The sequence below is a fragment of the Callithrix jacchus genome, chromosome 6 (assembly GCF_049354715.1).
Source record: "Callithrix jacchus isolate 240 chromosome 6, calJac240_pri, whole genome shotgun sequence".
Lineage (NCBI taxonomy): Eukaryota > Metazoa > Chordata > Mammalia > Primates > Cebidae > Callithrix > Callithrix jacchus.
This window is the reverse complement of record NC_133507.1, coordinates 38393124-38420645: the sequence shown is the minus strand read 5'-3', so window position 1 is coordinate 38420645 and position 27522 is coordinate 38393124. Positions and strand designations below refer to the sequence as shown.

At 41.6% G+C, this 27522-nt stretch overlaps 1 protein-coding gene and 1 pseudogene across 4 annotated transcripts in view; one reads left to right on the top strand and one right to left on the bottom strand.

Moving 5' to 3' along the window:
* Positions 1 to 464: 464 nt before the first annotated feature.
* On the bottom strand, positions 465 to 2261 carry LOC100399928 (cyclin-dependent kinase 8 pseudogene; annotated as a pseudogene).
* A 12750-nt stretch (positions 2262 to 15011) lies between these two features.
* MFSD6 (major facilitator superfamily domain containing 6) overlaps positions 15012 to 27522 on the top strand; it is an 89233-nt gene continuing 76722 nt past the window's right edge. For all 4 annotated transcript variants that reach the window (XM_008999094.5, XM_035304233.3, XM_054257349.2 and 1 more), the window contains exon 1: positions 15012 to 15884. The gene's annotated coding sequence lies outside the window, so the exon portion shown is untranslated. The remainder of the gene's footprint in view (positions 15885 to 27522) is intronic.

Here is a 27522-nt window from a genome sequence, read left to right as displayed (position 1 = left end):
CTATGTGGCTTTTTGTGCTTTCAAAAAAATCCAAGCAATATTCTTGGTCAGAAAACACTGATTAATGTAGAAAACGAATCAACCCACTGATAAGACGCTAAAAAGAAAGGTGTACCAAAATAATCTCATGTTGAACCTTGGTTATTTTGTTAACATATACTTTTTGTTTCAAGTACCAGTTAAACTTTGTGTTTGTGTGTGTACCAATGGTCAGATAATGTTGTTACACTGAAAAATGCACCACATACAAAGATAAATGCTTGCCTCTAGCACATTCACAGCTTCAACTGCTACAGACTGTCACTGAAAAAAATGCATTGGTCAGTCTGAACCATGTCAAGTAAACTATGGTAGTAGCAAATCCACAACACAAACTGTGCTAGCACTTTCTTTTCAAGTCTAACTCCAAAATAGGTACAACTTGGAAGCCACTACCCCAATCTGTGAAAAGTGGTGGAACTTGGCTACTGGACATTTTGAAGATGTGGTTGTACAGTACCTTTTCATGGCCCATACCAGGTTCCCGTGGAGAGCTGCACAGTCAGCCCTGCAGCATTCGCAACAGTGCATGGACAAGATTCCGATGCAGCTCAGTACCCATGTGTCTGATGTGAGTACTGTGGAGGCTGCTGGGAGGTAGCTGAGTATCCCATGCTGCTCCGCGGCTGTGATGTGCTTGGTCCAGGGTTGGGATAGGCAGCGTGTGGATTGGACGCTGATAGTCTGAGGTCATGATAAGTCCACCTGAGGTAGTGGTAGGAGGAAAATTCTCATTTTCTTCAATGGAGGTCCCTGTGTGTGACTGCTGTCTTGATTCCCTGGGTGGCTAGTTCCATTAGTGTGGTTATTGCCCTGCGGCTGCTGCTGGTTCTTTTTGTCTCCTTTGTCATCATGTTCTTCTTGTGTTAAAAATTCTCATTTTGGGTAAGGGATTTGACAACCGGCAAAAACATGTGATGTAGGAAGTGGGTCTTCTAAGAAATAGGGAACCTGCATAGCCTGTTCTGAGGTAATTCACTTTATTGGGTCCATGGTGAGCAACTTCTGAAGCAAGTGGAATGCTTTACTACCTGGTTTAACTTTATGTTTTTCCATATACTTGATAAGGCTGCAGTTGGTATATGTATTTCTTCTGAAATCTTTCATTAATGTTGAATGTTCAGGCACCTTTTTTATATCTTCCCAATCTTTATCTGCAGGAAATCCCATTACATTGAATATTCTGTCCAGCTGGTCATGGTGATAAGGATTAGTAGTTTTGATGTCCTCTTGTAGACAGTGAAATATTGGTTCTGACGTTAGCAGTTCTGCAAATATACACCCTATAGCCCAAATATCAATAGCTTTGGTATAATGCCTTGCTCCAAGAAGCAGTTCAGGGGCTCGGTACCAGAATGTAACACCCACTGGATCCAAATCTGCTAAAGGCTTCAAAGGTGAATTAAACAATCAGGCAAAGCCCATGTCAGCAATTTTTACTCTTCCTCGCTCAGGACCTTCACCCATAACTAAAATATTAGCAGGTTCCAAATCTCTGTGCAACACCCAGTTAGCGTGCAGATAGTGAATACCATCTAGGACCTGATATAATAGTGACTTCACCATTCCCCAAGGTAACTGAACTGGCTTCTTGTTTGCTTTAGAAGCTCTGTGAAACTTGATTGTATGCCAGAGGTCATGTTCAGCATAGTCAAACAGCAGCCACACCTTCCTATCAGCATGAGAGAGAAACACCTTTTGAAGAGAAATGACGTTTGGATGCTTAAGCTCTGGAAGTAATGCTACTTCTCTACATGCCGACATAGAGATCCCAGTTCCTCCTATTTGTTCTATTTGTTTTAAAGCATAGTCTTTATCATCCTTCCCATCTTTTCTCTTGGCTTTGTAGACGTGACCGTAAGTGCCTTGGCCAACTTTGCAGCCCTCATATTCAAACAGGTCCTCGACATGCTCCCGCTCGCTGCTCAGCTTCACTTTAAAGTCATAGTCCATTGTCACAGCCTCCGAGGCCAGAGAGCTGGGTCGGGAAGGGGGGTCGGGGGGGCAGGGGTGGGGAAGCACGGGCAGCCGCAGCCGCAGCCGCAGTCGCAGTCCCCAAAAACCCGCATGCTCTACGCCCACCAGTTGCAGCACCCTAACTACACTTTTAAGGAGCACTGACATTACAAGACGCCCTGCACCAACACTGGAACCAATGATGTCTCCAGAGAGCCTTGGTTCTTTTTACTAGAAACCAACTAAATGTGCTCAACATAACTGAAGTATCACTGCTTCTAGACCCTTTCAGTGGAAAGAGAAGAAAATTTATGTATATACTAACTCATTTATACATACATACAAATATTTATTTCAAAGCATAAAATTATTTCAAAAGAATGTTTTAAAAAGAAAAAATACTGACAAGAAGTGAGGGCAAGTATGTGAAACAAGAGAAATGTCAACAGGAGTATAAATTCTTGCAAATGCCTTGGAAGTTGTTCAGTATTAACTAACAAAGACAAAAGCCTGCATATCCTACAGCTTAGCAATTACACTTCTAAGTATATACAATAGAAATTCATACCTATGTGCACCACAGACAAGCATGGTGATGTTCATCGCAGCATTATTTGTAAATGCCAATGAATGGAAATTATCCAAATATCTATCAACAACAGAATAAAAGAAAGGGGAATTTTTATATACTGGAAATGAAATAACTACACACTGTAATGTAATTTTGGGCAAAAGAAATTATAGTAGGCCATTAAAGCTACTTGAGCCTGAGCCTATGTCTCCTGCCTGTAATCTCAGCACTCTGGGAGACCGAGGTGGTAGTATCGCTTGAGCCCAGGAGTTCAAGGCCAGCCTGGGCCACATAGTAAGACTTTGTCTCTAAAAAAAAAAAAAAAAGGCCAGGTACGGTGGCTCACGCCTGTAATCCCAGCACTTTTGGAGGCTGAGGTGGGTGGATCACCTGAGGTCAAGAGTTTGAGACCAGCCTGGCTAATATGGTGAAACCCTGTTTCTACTAAAAATACAAAATTAGCTAGGCATGGTGATGCATGCCTGTAATCCCAGCTACTTGGAAGGCTTAGGCAGGAGAATTGCTTGAACCTTGGAGGCGGAGGTTGCAGTGAGCTGGGATTGCACCATTGCATTCCAGCTTGGGCAACAAGAGCAGAACTTCATCTTAAAAAAAAAAAAAAAATTACCCAGGTATGGTGGTGCATTTGTAGTCCCAGCTACATGGGAGGCTGGGGTGTGTGAATCATGTGAACCTGGGAGGTCGAAGCAGCAGTGAGCCAGGATTGCATCACTGCACTCCAGCCTGGGTGACAGAGCAAGACCTTGTCTCAAAAAGTAATTAAAAAAAAAAATAAAAGAAAAGCAAAGCAATTCTGGAGATTGAGTGATTTACAAAGAAAAGAGGTTTAATTGGCTCACAGTTCTGCAAGCTGTGTAGGGAGCACGGTGCCAACATCTACTTGGCTTCTGGTAAGGCCTCAGGAAGTTTACAGCCATGGTGGAGGGCAAAAGAGGAGCCCCAGTATCACAGGGTATGAGCAGGAACAAGGGGAGGGTGGAGGGTAGAGGTGCAATACATACTTAACCAGATCTTGAGAGAACTCAGTATCACAAGGACAGCACCAAGTCATAAGGAATCCATCCCCATGACCCAAACACCTCCCAAAGTCCCCACCTTCCACACTGGGTATTACATTTCAACATGAAATTTGGGCGGGGACATCTAAACTATACCAGAAATCAAACACAAAGCCAGGTGCATCGGCTCACACCTGTAATCCCAGTACTGTGGAAGTCCTAGGCAGGAGGATCACTTGAGCTCAGGAGTTTAAGACCAGCCTAGACAACATAGAAAGACCATCTCTAATTTAAAAAAAAAAAAAAAGAAAGAAATCAAACACAAAATATTTTATACTCTTTTTGATTCCACTTATATAAACTTCAGAAACAGGCAAAACTACTCTATGGTGGTTACCTTTGGGAAGGAAGAAAGAGGTAGTAATTTATAAAGGTCACAAGAGGAATTTTTGGAGTGCTTGTAACATTCAGTTTTTTGCAATTAGTGGTTATTACACAGTTTTTATTATATTTATTATAACCCAATTGTACTCTTATGATCTGTGCACTTTTTTGTGTGTATATGTTCTACTCTAATAAAAGGTTTTAAAAATTAAAATATAATTTAATTTTTTTTAAACCACATACTGAGATACATTTGAAGTGCCTTGGTTACTATTAGACAGGTGCAAGGCTGGAAAGAGGGAAGCCACTATGGAGACAGTTGAATTAGGGATAGGGTGGAGTAATGTGTGTAGGGATAGGGAAGGTGAAACACAGAAATGCTGAGAGGATACAATAGGCAGAACTTAGTGTCTGATTGAAGATCATTAAAGATTTTGGACTATCTGCTTTGAACCATAGGGGCTAAATATATTTTTCTTAGGGGAGGAGGAACATTATAGAAGAGATATTTTTGAAAAGTTAATCTGTATACCACTCATAGCATGTGTTGCCTGCTATTATAATTATGTGATTTATAATTGATTTATTTGCAGACATGTCCCTGCTAGTAAATCACAAGCCTCTTGATGGAAGGGACCTGATTTTACACTTCTATATCTAGGGCCTAACTCTCTGCCTCACTAAGGTATGTTTATTGCCATTCAAGTCCATAATTATAAGACAATGAACATCACATGATGTGGAACTGGATTGGAAATGGACAAGAAGAAAAAATCTTAGAAAGCACATGAAAGAAATATTAAAATATGTATTATAAATTTTAAAAACTCTTATTAAGCCATATATAGAAAGATTTTTAATTAACCTAATAAAAAATAGCTATGTCAAAACAATAGCCAGCCTCAAATTCAGTGGCAAAGCAATAGAGACAGTCACAGTAAAGCAAGCAGTAAGAAAAGGAACAATTATTGATCATTACCAATATTTACTATTATTTTGTCAATGTAGTAAGGATTTTAAATATAGATATAAATACTGGAAAGGAGACTAAAGTATAATTGTTCATCGTTTAATATGATCACCCACATGGAAAACTCGAGAATTAAGCAAAACATATATCAGAATAAAAGATTTAAATGAGTTAGCCTTCTTTCCTTCCATTTACGTAACTTACCTTTTCGGTCTAGTGAAAGTCCCTCCTCCTTCATAAGCCAATACTGAGGAAACAAGGGAGGCTAGGAGGGGGCTAAAAAGAACTCACCTCATCACTACTGTCACCATTGGATGTATCCATTTATTATCCATTCATTCCACAAATAATTCATAACTCTCCTCCATACCCTTTCCAATTCCTCCTCACAAGGTAATTAAGGTCAAGAGTGGGGTGTTTATCTTTCCTTGCCTTTCTCTATGCCATAAAAGCATATTCCAACAGTCAGGCTCTGTGATACAATTATAATGGTATATGGGGGCTACTGGTTCTACCCAGTGTCTGTTCTCTTCCTTTCACAGTCATAGAATTTTTATCTGTGTATGTGGCTACTGAGTTAAAGACTATATTTCTCAGCTTTCCTTGCAGACAGATGTGGTCATATGACCAAGTTCTACTACTGGAATTTAAACAAGTAATGTGTACATATGTACAACTTCTGGTCATGTTCTTTTCCTTTTTCTTGAGACGGAGTCTCACTCTGTCACTCAGGCTGGAGTGCAGTGGTATGATCTCAGCTCACTGCAACCTCCACCTGCCAGGTTCAAGTGATTCTCCTGCCTCAGTCTCCTGAGTAGCTTGGATTACAGGTGCCCACCACCATGTCCAACTAATTTTTTGTATTTTTAGTAGAGATGGGGTTTCACCATGTTGGCTAGGCTGGTCTCAAACTCCTGTCCTCAGGTGATCCACCCACCTTGGCCTCCCAAAGTGCTGGAATTACAGGTGTGAGCCACTGAGCCCCACCCATGTTCGTAAAAGGAAGGAAAATGCCTTTCCTGCCTTTTCCCTTTCCCAATGGCTCGAATGTACACATGATAGCAAGTGTTGAGGCAGCCATGTTGGGTTTTGAAGATAACAGAGCAAGAAGATCTCGAGTCCCAACACCATGGGCCCACTTATTTACCTGAACTTTTTAATTTTTTTTTTTTGAGATGGAGTTTTGTCTTGTTGCCCAGGCTGGAGTATGATGGCACGATCTCAGCTCACTGCAACCTCCGCTTCCCCAGCTCAAGTGATTCGCCTTCCTCAGCCTCTGAAGTAGCTGGGATTACAGGGGTGCACCATCATGCCAGCTGTTTTTTGTATTTTTAGTAAAGACAGGGTTTCTCCATGTTGACCAGCATGTTCTCAAACTCCTGATCTCAGATGATCCACCTGCCTTGGCCTCCCAAAGTGCTGGGATTACAGGTGTGAACCACAGCACCTGGCCCTAAACTTTTAAATTTAATTTAATTTTACGATTTTTTGAGTTCCAGCGTACATGTGCAGGACATGCAGATTTGTTACATATATTTACCCAAACCTTTATATGAGGAAAAATCATATTTTTTTTCTTATTAAAATCACTGGATATGGGCTGTTCCAATGGACTACTGTCTATGCTAATACAAGTGTTGAACAACACAGAGTTTTTCTGTCTTTAAGGAGCTTACAATCTAGCATAGAAGTCAAACAAATGATTACAATAGTGTATGATAGATACCACGACAGAGAAGGCACATGGTGAACAGAGCCACTGGGGGCTGATAAAGCCAGTCTGTGAAGGACATAATGCTTTATCTAGGATATGGAGGAAAGAGAGAGTACAAACCACTCACGCCTGCTTGAAACAACTCTTCTACAGTCCTCAGTGACAACATCCTCCTGCGATGCCTCCTACTTTTGACTGATCCTTCCTGGTTTCCTCTCCTATACCAAATGGTAAATGTTTGCCCTTCTTTGGGCTCTCTGAGTCTATTCTCTTCCTGAATAATTCTCTTCCGTCCAATGACTGTAAATGGTACCTCAATGCTGATGACTGCCACGGCCAGGCCTTTCTTTTGGGCTTTGGACTCATGTTTAATTGCCCACTTCACACAGCTCCACCTGCAAGGCTCACAGGCATCTCAAACTCACTGAGTCAAATGGGAACTCTTCCTTTTCTCCTTCCAACCTGCTCCTCCCACAGTCTCCTCCCTCTCAGTAAAGGTTATCACAATCTTCCCCAGTTGCTAAAGCCAAAAACCTGTGAGTCATTAAGAATGACTCAGTCATTAAGAATGACTCAGAAAGCCAGGTTTTTGGCTTTAGCAACTGGGGAAACCTCATTTCCCTCGCCTCCCACATGCAACATATCACCAAGTATGCTCATATACTTTCCAAAACTCTCTCTCAAATCCATCTGTTGCTTTAGCAACTGGGGAAACCTCATTTCCCTTGCCTCCCACATGCAACATATCACCAAGTATGCTCATATACTTTCCAAAACTCTCTCTCAAATCCATCTGTTGCTCTCCATCCCTGCCACTACCACTGTGGTCCATGCTACTGTTAACCCCTCTCTTTGCTATTGGTTACAGTTACCTTTTTTTCTTTTTGAGACAAGTTCTCAGTCTGTCACCCAGGTTGGAGTACAGTGATGTAATCATGGCTTATTGCTAAGGTGGGAAGATTGACCTGCTGAGTTCAGTTGATCTTCCTACCTTAGCCTCCCTGGTAGCTAGGACTATAAGCATGCCACTGTGCCCTGCTAATTTTTGTATGTTTTGTAGAGATAAGGTTTTGCCATGTTGCCCAGGCTAGTCTCAAACTCCTGGGCTCAAGTGATTTGCCCACCTTGGCCTCCCAAAATGTTGAGATTACAGGCATGAGTAACTGTACCCAGCACCAAAAGAATCTTTACAAACACCTTACCATGCTATTTCTTTGCTGTCTCATAGGATTGTGCAACACCATAAGGCACTCTTCGTGTTGTATTGTGCCTCCTGGCTGTGCTACCAGCCAACCTGGCTCCTCTCCTAAAACATAGTGAGACTCTATCTGTACAAAGAAAATTAATAATTGGCTGGGTGTGGTGATATGCACCTGTAGTCCCAGCTACCTGAGAGGCTGAGGTGTGAGGATCCCTTGAGCCCAGGAGTTCGAGTTTACAGTAAACTATGATCCCACCACTGCATTCCAGCCTGAATGACAGAGCAAGATCCTGTCGAAAAGAAAAGAAGAGAAAATATTATTTTGGTGGCAAAGTGAAAAGTTGATTGGATGAGAGAACATATTGAGGCAGAGATCAAAAAAATGGTTGCCATAGGCAAAGGAGAGATAACAGAGATTAGGATAGCACAGGGAAGGAGAGAAGAGCACAGGTGCCTTTTCGAGGCAGAATCAAGAGTTTGGCATCTGACTGGGTGTCATAGACAGAGTAATGACCCACTGTAGATGACCATGTCCCAATCCCAGGAGCCTGTGAATATGCTTCATAGCAAAAGGGACTTTGTTGACGAGATTAAGATTCTTAAAAGGAAGAGATTTGTCTGGATCATCAAGATGAACCCAATGTAATGAGGGTCAGAGTCAGAAAAGGTAATCAAAGATTGAGCTGAGGTTAGAGTGGTGTGCTCTGAAGATGGAAGAAGGGTCCATGAGCCAAAGAATGTGAGCAGCCCCTAGAAGTGAAAAAGATCAAAGAAATGGACTCTTCTCTACAGCCTACAGAAAGAATACAGCCCTGTAGTCACCTTGCTTTTAGTTCACTAAAACCCATTTTGCACTTCTGACCTCCAGAATTGTAAGATAATAAATGTATGTTTTAAATCACAAGCATTCCTATACTCCAATAACAGACATACAGAGAGCCAAATCATGAGCAAACCCCCATTCACAATAGCTGCAAAGAGAGTAAAATACCTAAGAATACAACTAACAAGGGATGTAAAGGACCTCTTCAAGGAGATCTACAAACCACTGCTCAAGGAAATAAGAGAGGATACAGACAGATGGAAAAAGATTCCATGCTCATGGTTAGGAAGAATCAATATCATGAAAATGGCCATACTGCCCAAAGTAATTTATAGATTCAATGCTATCCCCATCAAGCTACCACTGACCTTCACAGAACTGGAAAAAAAAAAAAACACCGTAAACTTCATATGGAACCAAAAAAGAGTCCACATAGCCAAGACAATCCAAAGCATATAATAATAATAATAAAGCTGGAGGCATCACGCTACCTGACTTTAAATGATACTACAGTAACCAAAATTGCATGGTACTGGTACCAAAACAGACATATGGACCAGTGGAACAGAACAGGGGCTTCTGAAGCAAAATCACACATCTACAACCATCTGATCTTTGACAACCTGACAAAAACAAGCAACGGGGAAAGGATTCCCTGTTTAATAAATAGTGTTGGGATAACTGGCTAGTCATACACAGAAAGCTAAAACTGGACCCCTTCCTTACACCTTATACAAAAATTAACTCCAGATAGATTAAAGATTTAAACATAAGACCTAACACCATAGTAACTCTAGAAGAAAACCTAGGCAATACCATTCAGGACACAGGCATAGGCAAGGACTTCATGACTATAACACCAAAAGCAATGGCAACAAAAGCCAAAATAGACAAATGGGATTTAATTAAACTTAAGAGCTTCTGTACAGTAAAATAAACAATCATTAGAGTGAACCAGCAACCAAAAGAATGGGCAAAACTTTTGCAATCTACTCATTTGACAAAGGGCTAATATCCAGAATCTACAAAGAATGCAAACAAATTTACAAGGAAAAAAAAAACATCAGAAAGTGGGCAAAGGATATGAACAGACACTTTTCAAAAGAAGATATTTATGCAGCCAACAAAAATATGAAAAAATGCTCATCATCACTGGTCATTAAAGAAACGCAAATCAAAATCATATTAAGATCCCATCTCTCGCCAGTTAGAATGGCGATCATTAAAAAATCTGGAGACAACAAATGCTGGAGAGGGTGTGGAGAAACAGGAATGCTTTTGCACTGTTGGTGGGAGTGTAAATTAGTTCAGCCATTGTGGAAGATAGTGTGAAGATTCCTCAAGGATCTAGAACCTGAAATACCATCTGACCCAGCAATCCCATTACTGGGTATATACCAAAGGGATTATAAATCGTTCTATTATAAAGGCACATGCACACATATGTTCATTGCAGCATTGTTTACAGCAGCAAGGACTTGGAACCAACCCAAAAGCCCATCAATGATAGACTGGATAAAGAAAATTATGGCACATTATACACGATGGAATACTATGTAGCCATAAAAAAGGATGAGGTCATGTCCTTTGCGGGGACATGGATGAATCTGGAAAGCATCATTCTCAGCAAACTGACACAAGAACAGAAAACCAAACACTGCATGTTCTCACTCATAAGTGGGTGTTGAACAATGAGAACACATGGACACAGGGAGGGGACCATCACACACAAGGGCCTGTTGTGGGGGTGGGGGAGCTAGGCGAGGGATATCAGGGAGTGGGGGATGGGGAAGGGAAAACATTAGGAAAAATACCTAATATAAATGATGGGGGGATGGATGCAGCAAACCACCATGGCATGTGTATACCTATGTAACAATCCTGCACGATCTGCACATGTACCCCACAACCTAAAGTATAATAATAAAAAAAATTGATTGAATTCTAGGATACATCCTGGTGTCAGCCAACAAGCTGGGAATGGGTTGGTGTGGTGTGGGAAGTAGAAAAGTTCCTTTTTAAAGTTCCCTTTCTTGTTAAAGAATAAATCATAAGTGTACTAGTAGCTCTTTGTTAAGCCCCATCCTATGTAGCTGTTAAACATGCCATGCTTAGAGGCACGTAGTACATTCTATGTCCTTGTACTTTAACCAAGATATCTGTGCTGGACATGCTCACAGGCATGTCCCAGCTCCCCACTCTTTCACCTGTTTAGAAAAGTTTTAAGTTGTTAGCCAATCGGGTTTTAGTTTAGATTGTGAGGTCTGGCTCCAGCCAACTAAGATCAGATACAGCACTAAGGACGACCCCAATGCGTAAGGGATGAATGTGTGTGTTTTCCTTTGTTCATTGTACTCTCATGGCAAGATGGCTAGTAAGAGTACCTTTCCTGCAGTTCAGGAAGTAAAAATTGTGCTGCTGAAATAAAATAAAATAAAGTAAATGTATGTTTTAATCCACAAAGTTTATGACACCTTGTTACAGCAGCAATAGGAAACTAATACACTGGGTGTGAAAATAAGGGTGAAAGGAGCGTTCAGAAAAAGGGGCTTGTACAACTGGTTGGATTGCTGTTTGGGACCCCAGAGTCTGGGAACCCAGAAGAGTGAATGGGGGGCTGGGTGCAGTGGCTCATGCCTGTACTCCCAGCACTTTGGAAGACTGAAAAAGATCATTTGAGATCAGGAGTTCCAGACCACCTTGGCCAACATGGTGAGACCTAATTTCTACTAAAAATACAAAAATTAGCCAGTCGTGGTGGTGCGTGCCTATAATTTCAGCTACTCGGGAGGTGGAAGTGGGAGAATCACTTGAACCCAGAAGGCAGAGGATGCAGTGAGCTGAGATCGCACCACTGCAATTCAGCCAGGGTGACAGAATGAGACTCTGTCTTAAAAAAAATAGTGAGTGAGAAAAGAACACAAGGTAATGATACATTGGTGTGGCACTTAGCGAGTTTGGGATCCCTCTGACATATCACACTGGACAAGTGACCATAAGGATCTGGCCCTCAGGAGAGAGGCTGACCCCAAGAGAGGGTTTTTGGAGCATCCTCAAACATTCTATGATTGAAGCCAAGGAGTGAGTGAGAGCATTCACAGAAAAAAAACAATCAGAAGAAAGGAAAGCCTAGAAACAAACTCAAGGAAAACTAAAACCCAAGTGGAGCACACAAAGTGGGGTTGTCAGAAAGGAAGAGGAAAACTCAAAACTCGTGGGTCACAGAAGACAGAGGAGGGCAGAGTGTCAAGGAGGAAAATCCAAGACTTGCGGGGCACCAAAAGAAGAGAAAGAATTTCAAGGAGGGGACTAGTGTCTCCTGTTCCTAACAGGAGGAAGAAATGACTGGAGAAAGAAATAATTGACACCATGTGCATAAAAATAAAATTCCCAACCCTCCATATGTGAATATACATGTTTGTAAATATTTAAATGGGCAAGGAGGAAGGAGGGGTTAAGAACCAAAGCCCTGAACCCAAAGTTTAAATGCAGATCCCAGCATTTCCTTGTGAGATGGCTTCAGTCTAGTTGCTTCACTTTTATATGCACCAGCTTCCTCACCAGTGCAAGGAGGTAACAGTACCTACCAGTATGCGATTGTTGTGGGGATTATATGAATTAATATATTGAAAGTGCTTTGAGCCATGCCTTGCACATGGTAAGTCTTGTATGCGTTAGCTATTTTTGTTATTGCTACCCACTATAATGTGCTTGTTTCCTTATTTAAGAATATTCAGTTCTGCCAAAATAAAAAAGAAAAACATTTTAAGGAAGATAAAGTAGAAGCTGTGAGATAAAGTAATGCATATGTGACCTGAACATAGGAAGGTTTGGAAGGACCCAGTAGGCACCAATTATTCTTGATACACTAAATATTCACAAGGTGCATGAGATATTTGATATTCAGGAAGTCTTAAAATGACCACCCACTGCTGTCACCCACACAGGCTGCATTTGTTCTCTACCTAAGAAATGCCAATATAGTCCATAGCTATTTATCCAGCGATCTGGTGAGCTAGAGCTATAGCCAGACATGCCTGCTGCTAAGTCTCCTGATAGAGCAAGTACAAGTTGACCAGGCACCTTTTGTCTGCCAAACCCCCTGTTCAACTTCAACTTTGGTCCTTGCAACTATATCATCAGCAGGGAAGAATGACGTAGTCCACAGAGAGGGAGAGAAAGAGAGAGAATCTACACATATTTAATAAAACATACTACCTCTTGTACCCTATCCGAAGTGTGTTAACCTGTCCTCTTTTTCCATCTTCTTACTATGTGGTTTAAACTGCTTCAATATATTATGTGATCACAACATTTTAAAAATTTTGTCAGTATACTTGGAGGCTAATTTCCCACACCAAGCTCACAGCAGGTAAGAAGGTGGGGGTGGAGTGGCAGATCACTTTTTCTTTATGCATACTTGTATCTTCTCCTTGAGTTATATTCATTTTACTTATACTTTAAAAATGAAGACAATTTTAAATATAATATTTAGTTTAATTATGAGTTAGAACAATTATGAAACATTTGAACATATTAAAAGGAATATGGCTGGTAGGAAAATATTCCTGCCCTACCAAGGTCAGTTAAAACAGCAGTTTCTGATCTGGAGTAGTGGCACATACATGTAATCCCAGCACTTTGGGAGGCTGAGGTGGTGGGAGGACTGCTTGAGCCCAGGAGTCTGAGACAAGTGTGGGCAACATCGTAAAACCTTGTCTCTACACATAGTTTTTTAAAATTAGCCAGGTGTAGTGTTGTGTGCCTGTGGTCCCAGCTACTCAAGAAGCTGAGGCAAGAGGATCACCTGAGCCTAAGAGGTTGAGGCTGTGGGGAGCCATGAGTGTGCAACTGCATTCCAGTCTGGGGGAAGAAAAAAACCCAAAAACCCGAAACCCCCCATTTTCTTCTGTGCTGACCTTTGAGTCTACCCTATCGTATTCGAAACAGTGTCACTGGCTGTAATCTCTGGATGATGTGACTTCACTGTTCAACATGGAGCTGCCTTTGTAGGTCAAGAACTGCCCCATTTTCCCCAAGTTCTGCTTGTTTCTCTCTCTTGCCATACGCAGGCGAGAACTTGACCCATGTTAGACCTAGAAGTGTGTTTTTTTATTTTTTAAGTTGCTTCTTTAATTGCTGGACAGAAAGAATAATTAAGTTATGACAGCTAACAACTGGGGACTTTATGACATTGAGTTCCAAGTAATTCCATAGGAAGCAGCTGTCTTCAGGTCACACCAAACCAGCATCTATCATTCTCTGAGTTCAACCCCCACCTTAGTCTTTTTCATTTGAAATTCTCGTACTCTCCATCTTTGTTTTGTTTTTATGTCAATACTGAAAGTGGATTTAGCATTAGGCTACTGAAGGGGCCCTAGAAACTTCATATTTGTAATTGCTTTATTCTTCCTAAAGAGGGACTCAAAATTCTGAAACTTCAGGGCCTATCAAATTCTTATCAGTATGATTTCCTGGTTAAGAGCTTAAAGCCTGGAGATAAAAGAAACCTGCTTTCCCTTTTGCTGTTTAGTAACTTTGAATGAGTCACATTAATTTTCAGCCTCAGCTTTCCTCAGTTGTAAAATGGTAATAACATTTCCTATACCTATAGGATTCTAAGGCTCAAATAGTACCTACACAGTGCCTCACACATAATCGATGTGTATAAGCGTTAGCTACCATTGCCACTCTTGTCTTTGTTGCCAGAACAAGACCATAAGCTCCTTAAGAACAGGATGTGGCATCCCTCAGGGCCCATCACAGGCACACAGACACACTTGCCAAATGAATTCTCCACTCTCCCAACCTTCTCTGTGTCTTTAACCAGAAATACAACTTTAATCATATTCTTAGTACGACACACACTGTTGGCTTTTCAGCAAGGCGCCAGTAGCACCTTCTTGAAAGAGGGCGCATTCGTCTCAGTGTTCCCCCTTCTTGGTGAGCCCCGAAACTCACAAATCGTGTGTCTCCTGCACCCTGCCGGCTCCTCCTTCCCGGGTCGACCAGGGACAGAGACGCGGAGATAACGCACTGATCGCGTTAGCATGTGTGTGCCACTTAAAAGGCGCTCAAGGAATAAGGGCTGTTAGTACATTTTCCCCACCTTTCCCCGTCCGCACCCATTGCCTGGGGGCTCAGCGGGAGCCGCGAGGTGGGTAGAGGGAGGGGAAGGGATGGAGCCTCGCCCAGTGCTTTCCCCTCAGCGCGCTCCCCCGGCCCAGCTGGGTTCAGGGGTCCCTAGGGGCCGCCGGGGCGGGCGGGAGGCCGGGAGCGGGCGGTCGACGCATCCGCCGCCGCCGCAGGAGGCGGAGCGCTGCACCTGGCGGCCGGTCCTCGGCGCCCGGCCCTGAACTGGTCCAGCCGGTAGTGAGCAGCGGCGGCGGCGGTGAGGCCCCGGCCAGGGAGGAGGAGGAGGAGCCGCAGCGTGAGAGAAGGTCGTGCCGGCGGGAGCTCTCGGCCCTCCGCCTCCGTACTCGGCGGCCCCACCCGGTCCGCAACCCTTGCCGCGCCCCGCCCCGCCAGCCGCAGCCCCCGAGGAGCGCGCCAGCTGCCAGCGATGATGCGCGCCGCCCCGGGGCCCCAAGCCGCCGCCCCGCGCTCCGGGAACAGGGCTCCCGGCGCCCCGCGCAGCTGAGCGCTGCCGTCGCCGCAGCAGGTGAGTCGGGCTCGGCGTGCGGGGAAGGGGCTCGCAGCCCAGCCCTGGTCTCCCGCGCCTGCGACGGGCCCAGCCGGAGGGCGGGGAGACCCTCTGCCGCGCACACCTGCTGCCGGAAAGGGGCTTCGGATCCGGGGCCGGCATCCGAGCGTGCGCCGCCGACTCGGCTCTCGGCCTGGCTCACCCGCCGCTGCCTCCCTCCCCCGGCTTCCGAGTCGAGTGTCATCTTTGTGGGGTGCTGGGGGAGGCTGCCGCCTGCGCCCCCTTCGCGCCCGGCGCTGGCAGCACTTCCGCAAACGTAATTGGAGTCGGGAAAACAAAGGCGCTGCCCAGGGAGCCCTCGCCCGGCGCCCACAGCTGCTGCCGCGGGTGGAGACGGGGGTGGGCGCCGACGCCCGGGCCCTCCTCGGCCCAGCCCGACCCGTTCCCTTGCCCTAAACATCCCTGGGAGAAGGTGGGAGGTGAGAACCTCCGCGCAGCCCCAGTGACAAGGACGTGGCCACTTGTGTGGCAGGAGGAGGAAATTGACAACGTCTGCCCTTCCAGGTGAATAAATACGGGAAAAAAAATCCTCTCCCTTGCTTGCCACCATCCTAGCAGACATCCCCCACCTCGTGCTTTACTTCAACTTGGTCTAACATGTCTCTGGAGCCCTTTGAGATTCTACTGGAGGTTGCTTGTCTTTCTGGGTCCTATTTACTGCCCATAGAGCAATTTTCCTGCAAATTTAGATAAGATGGTGGAAAATTACAAAGGCAACTTTCCCCTTCATTAATCCCAGCTCAACATGGACAGACAGGTGGGTTAATTGCCCGTCGGGCCGGCACACAGTACATTTTGCTTCTCTCACACGCATTCGCAACCACCGACATTCCTTTTCATCCAAAAAAAGATTAAATAAGCACCTTACAGAACTACTGGAATGTATAATACCTTGCTTATTAGTGTGCAAAAGGCTTAAAGAGTTGAGGTTCTAATCCCAATTGATGTCTAAATAGCTGTGTGTCCTTGGGCGTGCCACATCTTCCTGAGCCCCAGTTTTTTCACATGAGAAAGAGGATGGTTCGATAGTAAAGTGGCCAAAATTTCCCCTATTCCTAGAAATCCATGATTTTGTGGAAACCTAAGCTCTTCAGTATAGATGAATGTGAAGGGTGGGTGGACATACAGTTGACTAAAATATATAATAAAAGAAGATGTGTACTTCGTAGGTCCTTTCCCCAAGACGTGGGCACTAGCCAGCTAAAAGTGTATATACCTGTTTTAGCCTTGTTAAATTCAAGGTGAGGATGGGATCCTCCTCTTTGGGAAGCTTGGCTTTTGACAGGTCAAGCTGCTAGTCATTAGCGGAGGTGGAGGATATTGTCAGTTATTTAGTGGTAGTCAGATGGCTTGTATTTATCACAAGGTGTAGGTAAAATTTAGGATTGCTTAGGGGAATGTTGGGATATTGTTAATGACCTTAGTGCAAGATGCTCTGGGGAAATAGGAGGAGAGCGCATCACTTCAATAATGCATTAAAGCTAAGTAGTTGTGTGTCTTTCATGTTTACAGTTTATTTCTAAGGCATTTTCCATGTCTATACAAATAAATACAAAAGCATGAAGGCAAACTAGAAACACAAGACAAAAAGCAGAGTTCAGATATTTGGTGCTGTGGGTATTGGGTAACCAATTCCATTCTCTCTCTCTCTCTCTCTCTATATATATATATTATATTATATATATATATATAGTGTCTGGATTATTAACAGTATTAAGACTTTTTTTTGAGAACTTCCTATGTTCAAGACACCATCTCAAACATTTAATATCTAAATCTCTATGAGATAAGTCTTTCCCCTAGTTCTGTGCATGACAAAAAAGGAAGCTCAGAAGGGTTTTAAACAACTTACACAAACCACATAATCAGTAAGAAATAGATTTGACCTCATGTTTCTGGCTCCAAAGCCCAGGAAATTTCCATATGGTTCCCTCCTTAATCAGAACCCATTAAGTCTCTCCACCTACGCAGATGCCTTCCTTAGCTTCTTGCCCTTGAAACTTAACTTCATTTCAGCATGCATGTATTACTCACATTAACATTTTAGCCATGTAGGATACTTTCTGTATTTATTACCTATGTATATTAATGTGTGTATGTTTACCCATTTGTCCTCACCAGTTTTAGATTGAAGGCAATATAAAAACAGATATAACCAAAGATAAATGTAGTATTAGGTTGACAGGCTTTTTTGTTAAGCTTCTTGTGACAGTAAATCTTAGTTTGGCGATCTCATTGTAGGAAAAGGAAGAAATGCAATAAATGTGTTTCTGCTAGCTATTTTGTACATTGACTGAAAAATCAAGATGCTGTATATTAAATGAAAAAAAACGAGCTTCAGAAGAAATTTATATACATTTATTGAAACCTGCGTACAACCACACATACACCTTTTTGTCCCCAAACTGTTGACAGTGGCTGTCTTAAGGAAGTGAGACAAGATGGAGAAAAGAGGATGTTTTTACTTTTTACCTTATAAAGTTATGTTTGGGCTTAAAATTTTGTTTTTGGAACAAGCCTGTGTTCTTTTATTATATAAGCTAAAAAGGAAAACAAAAGAAGACTTGAATTAATTCACTTTATAACAATCCAAAGTGAGAGAAAATTGAATGTGCCTAAACTCTAATGTTAGGGAAGTGAAATGAGACTCGAGATCAAAGTGAAGGTGGTATGCTGGGAACTGCAGGTGTTGAGGAGCAAAGGGTAAAGAGTCTCAGGTGACTGGCTTTTACCTCTTCTAACAGTAACTGTAGCATATGCTACAACTCCTCAGTTTTATTCCTCAGTAAGAATGCTTTGGAGCATACACAATTTATCTGCTTGATTGAGGGCTTAAACCTGGTTAATTTCTTTCTTCCTGGTCTTGCTGGTGGTGGCTGCCTTTGGAAGCATGATTGTTCTATACAGAACAATCTGGTAGAAGGTAGGAGTTGGAGAAACCAATTTATCTGCTGTGTCATCTCATGAAATTTTGGCATTCTGGATGACTCTAGGTGTAACTATTTTTAGTAACAATTTAGGAACAGTAAGTTATCACCAAGTTAATTTAATCGGATGCATATATACTTGTTAAATACCATCCCATAGTTCTATCCAATTCTATGTAAAATTAACTAAAACCATTGCTTAGAATCCTTAAAAATTAATACATTTCCCTGCCCAGACTTAGAAATCCAGAGCCATAATGCATTCAGACTTTTCAGAATCAAGAAAACGCATGCTTAAACTCGGTTATCACTGTGGTAGTAGTTAATCTTGAGAAAGAGGGAATCGTGAAAGTATTTTATAGAAGAGATATTCTCACAATTTTAGGTATTATCCAACATTTCATTTTAGGTTCTAATTACGTTTTAGGCAGAAGGAAATCTCATTCTTTTAATTTAGGAAACTTTGTTCAATAGGTCATCTTCAAAGGCAGAAATCAAGTGCAAAATCCTACCCTTATAAGGCCAGTTTGGGTAAAATTTCTTACTAAAACCCAACTAACATGGCATTTCCCTGGGCGCACAGCATGTTTGATTCCTGGGAAAAGCAAACAAACACATCTGATGTGAATTCTGGTTGGGGCAATGAAAACATCTTAATGCCTCCACCAAGAATATTCCATTTGAGTTTGCAATTCCTCCGTGTTTAATTATCCAACATTAGCTATCTGTGGCCATTTACTCTACTGGCACTTTGTGGGAGGGAGGGGTTGTGTCAACCTGATTTGTTTTCCTAAATTCTGAATGATACGTTATCCAGTACTTAGCCCCACTGTTGGATTCAGTAACATTTGCTTTGTAGCTGTTTGTGATTGCCCACATTTGGATGATATTTATGTACTGTTTTTGTAAAATGGCATTGTCTCAAGTTGGCTGGGCCATGTTTGGAAATGACCAGAATCATTTGTTCAGACAAGCAATGTTTGATTTGTTGGTGCAGAGGCCAAAACAAAAAAAGCCAAACAAATAATAAATAATTACAAATATGGAACCCCTAAACATTGAGCCTATACATTAACATATGCCTGCCATAGATACTGGTTGCTACATTATGGCTTTAAAAAGAGCACACTCTCCCAAACCCCCACCTCTACCTCAGCACCAACAAAAGCAACATCCCAATGTTGTATGTATTCAAAGTAGCCTCTATCTGCCTTGATCCAGTATGATGTAAATCCCAGTGAGCCATGTGTTGATGATTGTGTTGAAGAGATCTGAGTGAGAGTTCTGTATTACCTTATGATCTGGTGTTCCTGCTGTATTTTAGGATTCGAGGGGCAAGGTAGAATGGGAAAGTGGTACAAAGGTGGGGAGAAATTCAGGCCCTTTAAAAAACCATGTTCAAGAGATGTGGGAAAGGATTGAATTAAGGGGGGCAGAGACATCTTTCTTTGACATTCGTTGTGGGGCATGTTTTAGAATGGGAGACCAATTCAGGAAACATTTGGCAAGTACAAAACAGGAAAGTCCAACTCTGAATAGCTCTGAGGAAATGTTTGGAAGCATTTTGGTCTGAGACCAAGAGTGGGATGGGGAAAGAGAGGAAAAGACAGAGACACTATGAATCAGCAGTGGGCAGAGGGAGCTCTGGTGTGTGGCTTTGAGGAGGATAAAAAGGAGGAACTGGAGCTGCCTGGACAAGCCTGATGGTGTGGGTTAACCGTGCCAAAGGAAAGTGAGTGAAGAGCCTGGACTGGTAGTTAGCAGTCTGTGTGGGGTGATGTAGAGAGATCTTCCTCCACCGTCAGGTGCACCCCACTCTGCATGGGGCCTGTTGTGTGTAAGCTCCAATAAACCAATGTCCTATGAGCCTGGCTGCACTCTGGGGTGAAAAGGAGAGACACGGCAGGGAGGGCCCAGGATTCCGGGAGAAACTCTGAGCCCTGGAGCAGTGGCAGGAGTGGGTCCCTATGAGTCATGCTGGGAATTCTTAACTGTTCAGGGCACTTTTAGGGACAAAGTTAAGGTAGAACACACTTGGCCTTAAGGTTTCTGTCATGTAGAGCAAAGGAAGAGGCCACCACACCAAACACATAAAGCAGAATTATACAAAGTGACATGCATGCTGCCTGTGACTTTTAAGAAGTGCTGTGTTCCTGGGGCCCGTCAGGGTGGAGGCGGGGAAGGAGGAGGGAGAACATCACAATAAATAACTAATGCATATGGGGCTTAATACCTAGGTGATGGGTTGATAAGTGCAACAATCCACCATGGCACACCCTTACCTATGTAACAAACCTGCATGTTCTGCACATGTATCCTGGAACTTAAAAAAGAAGTGCTGTGTTCTGCATGAACGTGCTCCAATCCAGCAAAGGCAAGCTTCTTTAGCTATTATGGAGTGCCTTTTAAAATTCGATTTCACAATCATGCCTGTGCAATTGTGTTTAACTAATGAACAAATATGCCCCAATTCACATTTATAAGGGAGTTTAAATAAAAGACTTTGTTATCATTCTTTTGAATGAGTAAACATGCTTCAATTTTATTTTCTGTGTAATGAGGCTCCCTGTTAAAGGTGTGTAATATCTTTTAAGAGTGTCTTACAGTCCTTGTGACAGGCCCTTTCAATTGTGTACACTGGGAAGCATAAGGCATTAGATGAATGATCAGACCTCAGTCTAGTAATTCCCTATGATCTTTCAGGAACTTCGGGATCAAGGACATCCCAATTGTCACTCAAATATTTTATATTTAAAGTAATTCCTTTTAAGGTATGTATTTTTAAAGCAATAAATAATAATTTAAAATCCAGTCAAGTATAAGAAAAAAATTAAATAAGTCCTGATTTTACTACTCAGAGATAATCCCTGATAACATTTTGATGTAATTGCCATCGGGTCTTTTCCTAAAATATATTTTATTTGAACTATATAGATTTATAAATATAAACTATTACCATATCCAGAGGTTTGTGCTCTCTGCTCTTTCATTTAATATGATGCATTTTCCCAGGTAGTTAAGTTCTATTTTCCCATCATGTGACTATATTTATTTTTCTCCATAACTTATTTACCTATTTTCACCTAACTTATTTAACTGTCCTTATTATTGATCACTTACTTTGTTTCAGTTGTGATTATTGTGAAAACTGTTGCAATCAAAATCTTTACATTTAAATCTTTGCTTTTCAGAAAGTTTATATTTCTACTCTTAGTGAATGACAGTGCCTGTCAATTTGCACACTCACCAGCACTGAATATTTTCATTTAGAAAGGATTGGTATGTTGTGTTTGTTAAAGTATCTTTTATATTTTTATTTATTTATTTTTACAGACAAGGTCTCTCTCAGTTACCGAGGCTGGAGTTCAGCAATGTAATCCTAGTTCACTATACACTTGAACTTCTTGGCTCGAGAATCACTTGAGCCTCCTGAGTAGCTGGAACTACAGATGTGAACCACCAAGCCTGACTCATTAAAAAGAAATTGTAATGATAGGATCTTGCTTTGCTGCCCATGCTGGTCTTGAACTCTGGCTTCAAGTGATCCTCCTGCCTAGGTCTCCCAAAGTGCTGGGATTACAGTTGTGAGCCACTGTGCTCAGCCACTTTTTTCTTTTACAGGCTAAGTAATAAACCTTTTTTTCTGAAAGTAATTGTATCATTAGAAGTGATAGCTTATGATAATTCTCAAGTTATCAGAACCCCAACAGCAAAATAAAATAATTTTACATTATATATATGGGAATGTGCTGCTACGGGTATAAATTATTCTTTTAGACTATAATGCATTTAGGGGATGTAAGTAAAAATAGTAATAGTCCAGGGCTAGGAAAATGTATTATAAACCTTGAGATCCATATTTTGGTCTCGACTGTAAACTCATAAAAAGTCTGAGAAAGAAGCACCTGCATATTTCTGTTCAAACTACCTTGTCTTGTGTCTAGATTGTGCTTTCTTTAACCTTCTTAGCTTCCTCAGTGTCTAATAGTGTTGGAATAACCAAGTGATAACAGCAATCTTGAATAAGCATTCATCCAGGACCTATTATAAATATGGTGTTAATATAATGCATATGCTAGAACTGCAGCCTAATGTTGTATTACTAATACCCAGAGTTGTGCTTTTGTTTCTCATTATAATTCTTATTCTTCCAGTCTTATCTTTCTGTTTTCCTGGCATTTTTAGATCTTGGACTCATAATCCTATACTAATTATATTTACCTGAGTCAGTTCTTTTCTGAAAATATTGTGTATTTGTGTATAAAAGAGGGATTGACATAACTAGGTATAAAAACAAAACATTCAAATTGAATTGTAATTTTTCTTTAAAGTGTACATTCTATCTAAATTGCTTCTAAAGTATGACAAGCTATAATTTTTTGAGGAAAATCTTTCTGTAAAACATTAAATAACTGCTTTCAGTAACCAAGCTTTTAAAAATCCTTTGTTTTATGCTATGAAAAGATAAGAAACCAGATTTTCCAAGTTAGTTTCCTAGCAAAGAAACAAATCTTGTTCATTAAAATAGTAAATAATTTGATGTGGAGACAGCTTTCAAACGGTCAGTGCTGACTTGCTGTGGCCTGTGATGGTGCTGATCAGGTTCGGGCCTTTCTCTTTCCACTTTTCTACTAACATTTTACCTATCCTGTCACTTATAAGGAGTCTGAAGACACCATTTTAATATTACAGCTTTCCCAGGCTCCTGCATGTCATAGCTGTGCTTTTGGGAGCCCTGTCTGCAAAAATGCATAATGATAGAAAGCTAATAAGAAATTTCATTAACATTTATTAGAGAAATAAATGTATGATGGTAGCATCAATGTACCTTTGAAAATCAGTTCAATGTATATGTTTAAGTGTGACATATACATATACAGTTAGGGCTGTCGGAGACCCCTGGCAATAACTCCATGGTTCTTAACACGTTGGAACCATTGCCCCGGAGGAAGCCAATGGCTGGGGATCCTAGGCACACTGCTGTGGCTCACTGCTGTAGGGAAGCAGAACAAATAGGGTCCTGAAGCTCGGAGTGGGAGTGCCTTGGTGAGATGTGTTCCTGGCATCCCAGACTGAAAAGCAGGAAGAATTTCCCTTTAAAAAACATGCACTGTGGGAGGTTGCAGTGAGCGGAGATCTTGCCACAGTACTCCAGCCTGGGCGAAAGAGCAAGACTCTCTCTCAAAAATAGGAAAGTGTGCACTCTGTGACCCTCAGCTTCTTAGCACTGTTAGTTCAGTTAACTTGGGTACTCCCGCTATTTGTAATAATATTTCAGTGGGCAAATGGTTTTAAGTTTCAGCAATTGAAATACAGTGAATGTTGGAAATCTTGCCTTTTCATTAGTTTGGTTACCCTGAACAAAATTTTGTTGCCCCACCTGGCTATTGATACTTATTTAGAAAGAGATGAATATACATTACTGTCATAAAGCTTCTGTGACCTCCCCTTAAATCCCTACATTGTATTCCTTCTTAGCAAATACGTGCAGAGTACCAGCAGCAAATTCAGTTAATCTCACTTTTTATCTTGAACATCTGTGGAATTTTTTTTTTTTTTTGGAGAAACAAGATGTAAATATCTTTTCTGAAAAACAAAAATGTTTATTTCACTCTGTAATGTGAAGTGTTCCTTGTTCCTCCTGCTGGGCTTGTTTTAAGACAGGAAGCTTATTTGGAAGGTAGAAGGAAATGAGATTCTGGAGCCTGATTCAAATTTATATTATAAATTATGCTATATTGGCACAATATTTGTAAAACTAATAAATAGGAATCTGCTTCATGATGGCTGATAAGATCTGAGGAACTTAAATTATAAATTTTTAATTGACATTTGATTATTTTCTTTCACAAAGTGAAAGTAAAAATCTAGTTGGTCTTTATTACTAAAGCCACCTTTATGGTTATAAGCTATTTTCTCCAACTCTTAAGAATTCAAAATAATTTGTTCCTTTTTTACCCTGTTAGCAGATTGAAAGGAAATAGTAGAGAGGATTTCAGGTCCTTTTTTTTTTTTTCAGATTTATGTTACAAATCTAAGTAAAATGTTTCTGTAGAAGCTTTTATTTTAAGTGAATAGTTATTTCTTGCATGAAGATTCCAAATTATTATTACAGTCCATAATACAATAGTGTGTTCTCCAGTGAACCAGGGCCTCATAGCCCCCAATCAGGCTGTAGACATGAAAACAAACATGAACATAAATTCATGAGCACAGATGGATAAAATGCTAGCCTAGTTCAAGGGTGGTGCCAAATAATTCTGGGAAAAGTGCTTTTGGCATAATTGCAAAATAAGACCCAGAATTTTAAAGAAATACCTGGAATACAACTACAACTACCACCAACACGAAATGTTCATATGTTGCTTTTAGATTAACAGAATGCTTTCTCATACTTTGTTTCATTTAAGCTCTAGAACCGTTCTGGGACTTAACTGACTTAAGTCTGTATGGGGAAGGAGGCTTCCAGAGGCACTGATTTATCAAAGCCAGTGGGATACAACTGGGACTTCTTTTACCTCTACTTCCAAAAATTAATTTCTGATCACATTAAACTTTAATAAAATATGTGTATTATCATCAGGTACCTGTCAAAAATAAACAGTATTGCGAGCTTACAGGAGTAAATGGCAGAGTGTTATGTACTGGATTCCTCCCTCGAGAGGTATAGTCTTGTTGGGCAGACAGGAGATATCTGTAAAAAGATAGCAATAAAAGTTCCTATAAACCCTACAGTAGCTCCAGCATGAGAACTATCTTTAGAAGTAGAGGAAGGAGTCAGGAAAATGTTTCAAGTGTATTCTATTTCCACATGTTATGAAAGATTCCATTAGATATAATGAATTCATGAGGTACTGTTTGTTCGGAAATGATATCACAGGACTTCAGTACTGGATCGTTGGTGATAAGATCAGTACACCAAAATAAAAGTTCGAATGCTAAGAAATACTTAGCAAGGTTGCAGTAGCAAAACCCTAATACATTTCCCAGAATGCAGTCCTATATAGTGATGTTTGTAAAATACCGTATGTGGCCATTCTGCTCGTCCGCTTAACTCCTTTTGGGGGTTCCCCGGTTGCTCTGAAAATAAATAAGTTCTTAGTACCTGCAAGTTCTTAGTACCTATCAGGCACTGTGGCTGAATTCAATGGGCATTACATTCTTGCATCCTCACAGCTACCCTAATGGAAAAGTGTTATTATCTTCCTCTTTTGTAGCTGAGGAGATTAAGACTATTCCAAGAATATGTCACAAAGCTAGTCAGTGACAAAGCTGGGATTCCAGTCTCTGCCAGGCACTCATCCACTACTCAGTAGCCCCTTGTGTTATTCAGGCCCTCCTAGATCAGACCCATCCTCTTCTATGTTGCTTCTAGTCATCCTTTAAGATTGGCTCAAGGCCCCACCCCAGAGACCCTCTGTGTACATCACTTGTGCTTGCTCCTGTTTGAACGTTTAGCATAGGGTGTTGTGATTGTGTGTGTGTCCGTCTTATTCTCGCCTCTGGGTGTCATAACAGGGACTGCGTGGCCTACAGCATGCGTCCCACCTACTAGTGGGTGCTTGATTTATCTATAGCTGTAGGGTTTCTGTGATTGTTCAAATGAATGTCTTCTTTTTCAGTATAATTCCATTGTATTTTGTGTTCTATGGTTCCTCAGCCTGGTATTCAAGGCCCTGTGCCATCTATTGCTGTCTGGTGGCCTATGCCTTTTAGCCCTGGAGTAAACCATTTATGGATCCTCTGCTGCCTTCTCTTTCTGCTACCCTGGAATAGTTTTCCCACTCATTTTTGCCTAAGTGAATCCTGCCCATCTTTCAAGGTTCAATTTAAGCCCCTCATTTTCTTGACAAGCCCTGTCTGAAGTATGGGCACTCTACTTGGAACTCCAGAAGCATGCCTATTGTCCCTAACATCTTTTGGTTAATAAATTATATAGTACTATGTGGCTTTTCTTCTATTATTTTTCTGACTTATCATTTAATTCTTTCATTTAGCTGTTTAGTGTGTGTGTGTGAGAGAGAGAGATGTGTTTTAGGCTTGTCTTGTCAATGATAAAGCAAGTCTTTGAGGCCGAAGACCTAATTTTTGGTATCCCTGTCTCAAGGCTGCACAGTGCATTGAGGGGCAGTACCTGCTAAGAGCAGCACTGTTACTCATTCCCCATGTAGCTTTGGGCTGGTTATTTGCCTTCTCTGTGCCAGTTTCCTCATCTGTAAAACTGGGAAAGTAATCATTTCTATTCCAGAGAACTGTTACAAGGATTAAATGAGTTAATACACGCTAGGTCCATAGCAAGTGTTACTTAAGTGTTGTTGTGTTGTAGTTGGTAATAATATGGTAGCATGGCCCACTGAATCCCTGTTAAAGTGCAAATATGTTGTCAAGACGGGGTAGCTGAGGTTGCGGATCAGCTTGCCTGTGATCTAACAGTCAGGTTTTACTAGGAATCTGGGAAAGGCTCACCAAGAATGATAAGAGTGGCCGGGCACAGTGGCCAATGCCTGTAATTCCAGCACTTAGAGAGGCTGAGGCAAATGGACCACTTGAGCCATTTCCACTGAGGAGTTCAGGACCAGCCTGGGCAACATAGTGAGACCCTGTCTTTACAAATAACTAAAAAGAATAGCTGAGTATGGTGGTGTGTGCCTGTAGGTCCAGCTACTTGAGAGGCTGCGGTAGGAGGATCACTTGAGCCCAGGAGGTCAAGGCTGTGGTGAACTGTGATTGGGCCACTGTATTCCAGCCTGGGTGACAGAAGGAGACCCTGTCTTTAAAAGAAAATGACAAGGGTGGTAGGTGCTAGTTTCTGGGAGGAGAGTTTCAGTCCCTGTGGAATGCTGCTGGCAGCAGCTCTGGGGAGCCCATGGGCAGTGCTGAATGCCTGGAGGGCTCAAGCTGGAAACTGGGCTGACAGGACTCGGACCAGTTTTGTTTCTTTTATCATTTGGCTTTGCCATTAAGGAACCATGTCAAAATACCCTGAAAGGAAGAGGAAGATTCCAAAATAGTCATTCATCTTTGCACACATCAGTGCCCTTGTAGCCTGTGTGACTATTATAAAACTAACCTTATTTTTTTTTTCATGACATTGGCTAAATGTTTAGCAGATGCTAAAGCAATCCTGGTGGAAAAAAAAAAAAGATCTGTAGAAATTGACCTTGCACACTGTGTCTCTGGAAAAAGGTCTATCCTGGAAGCAGCTGGGGGTTGCA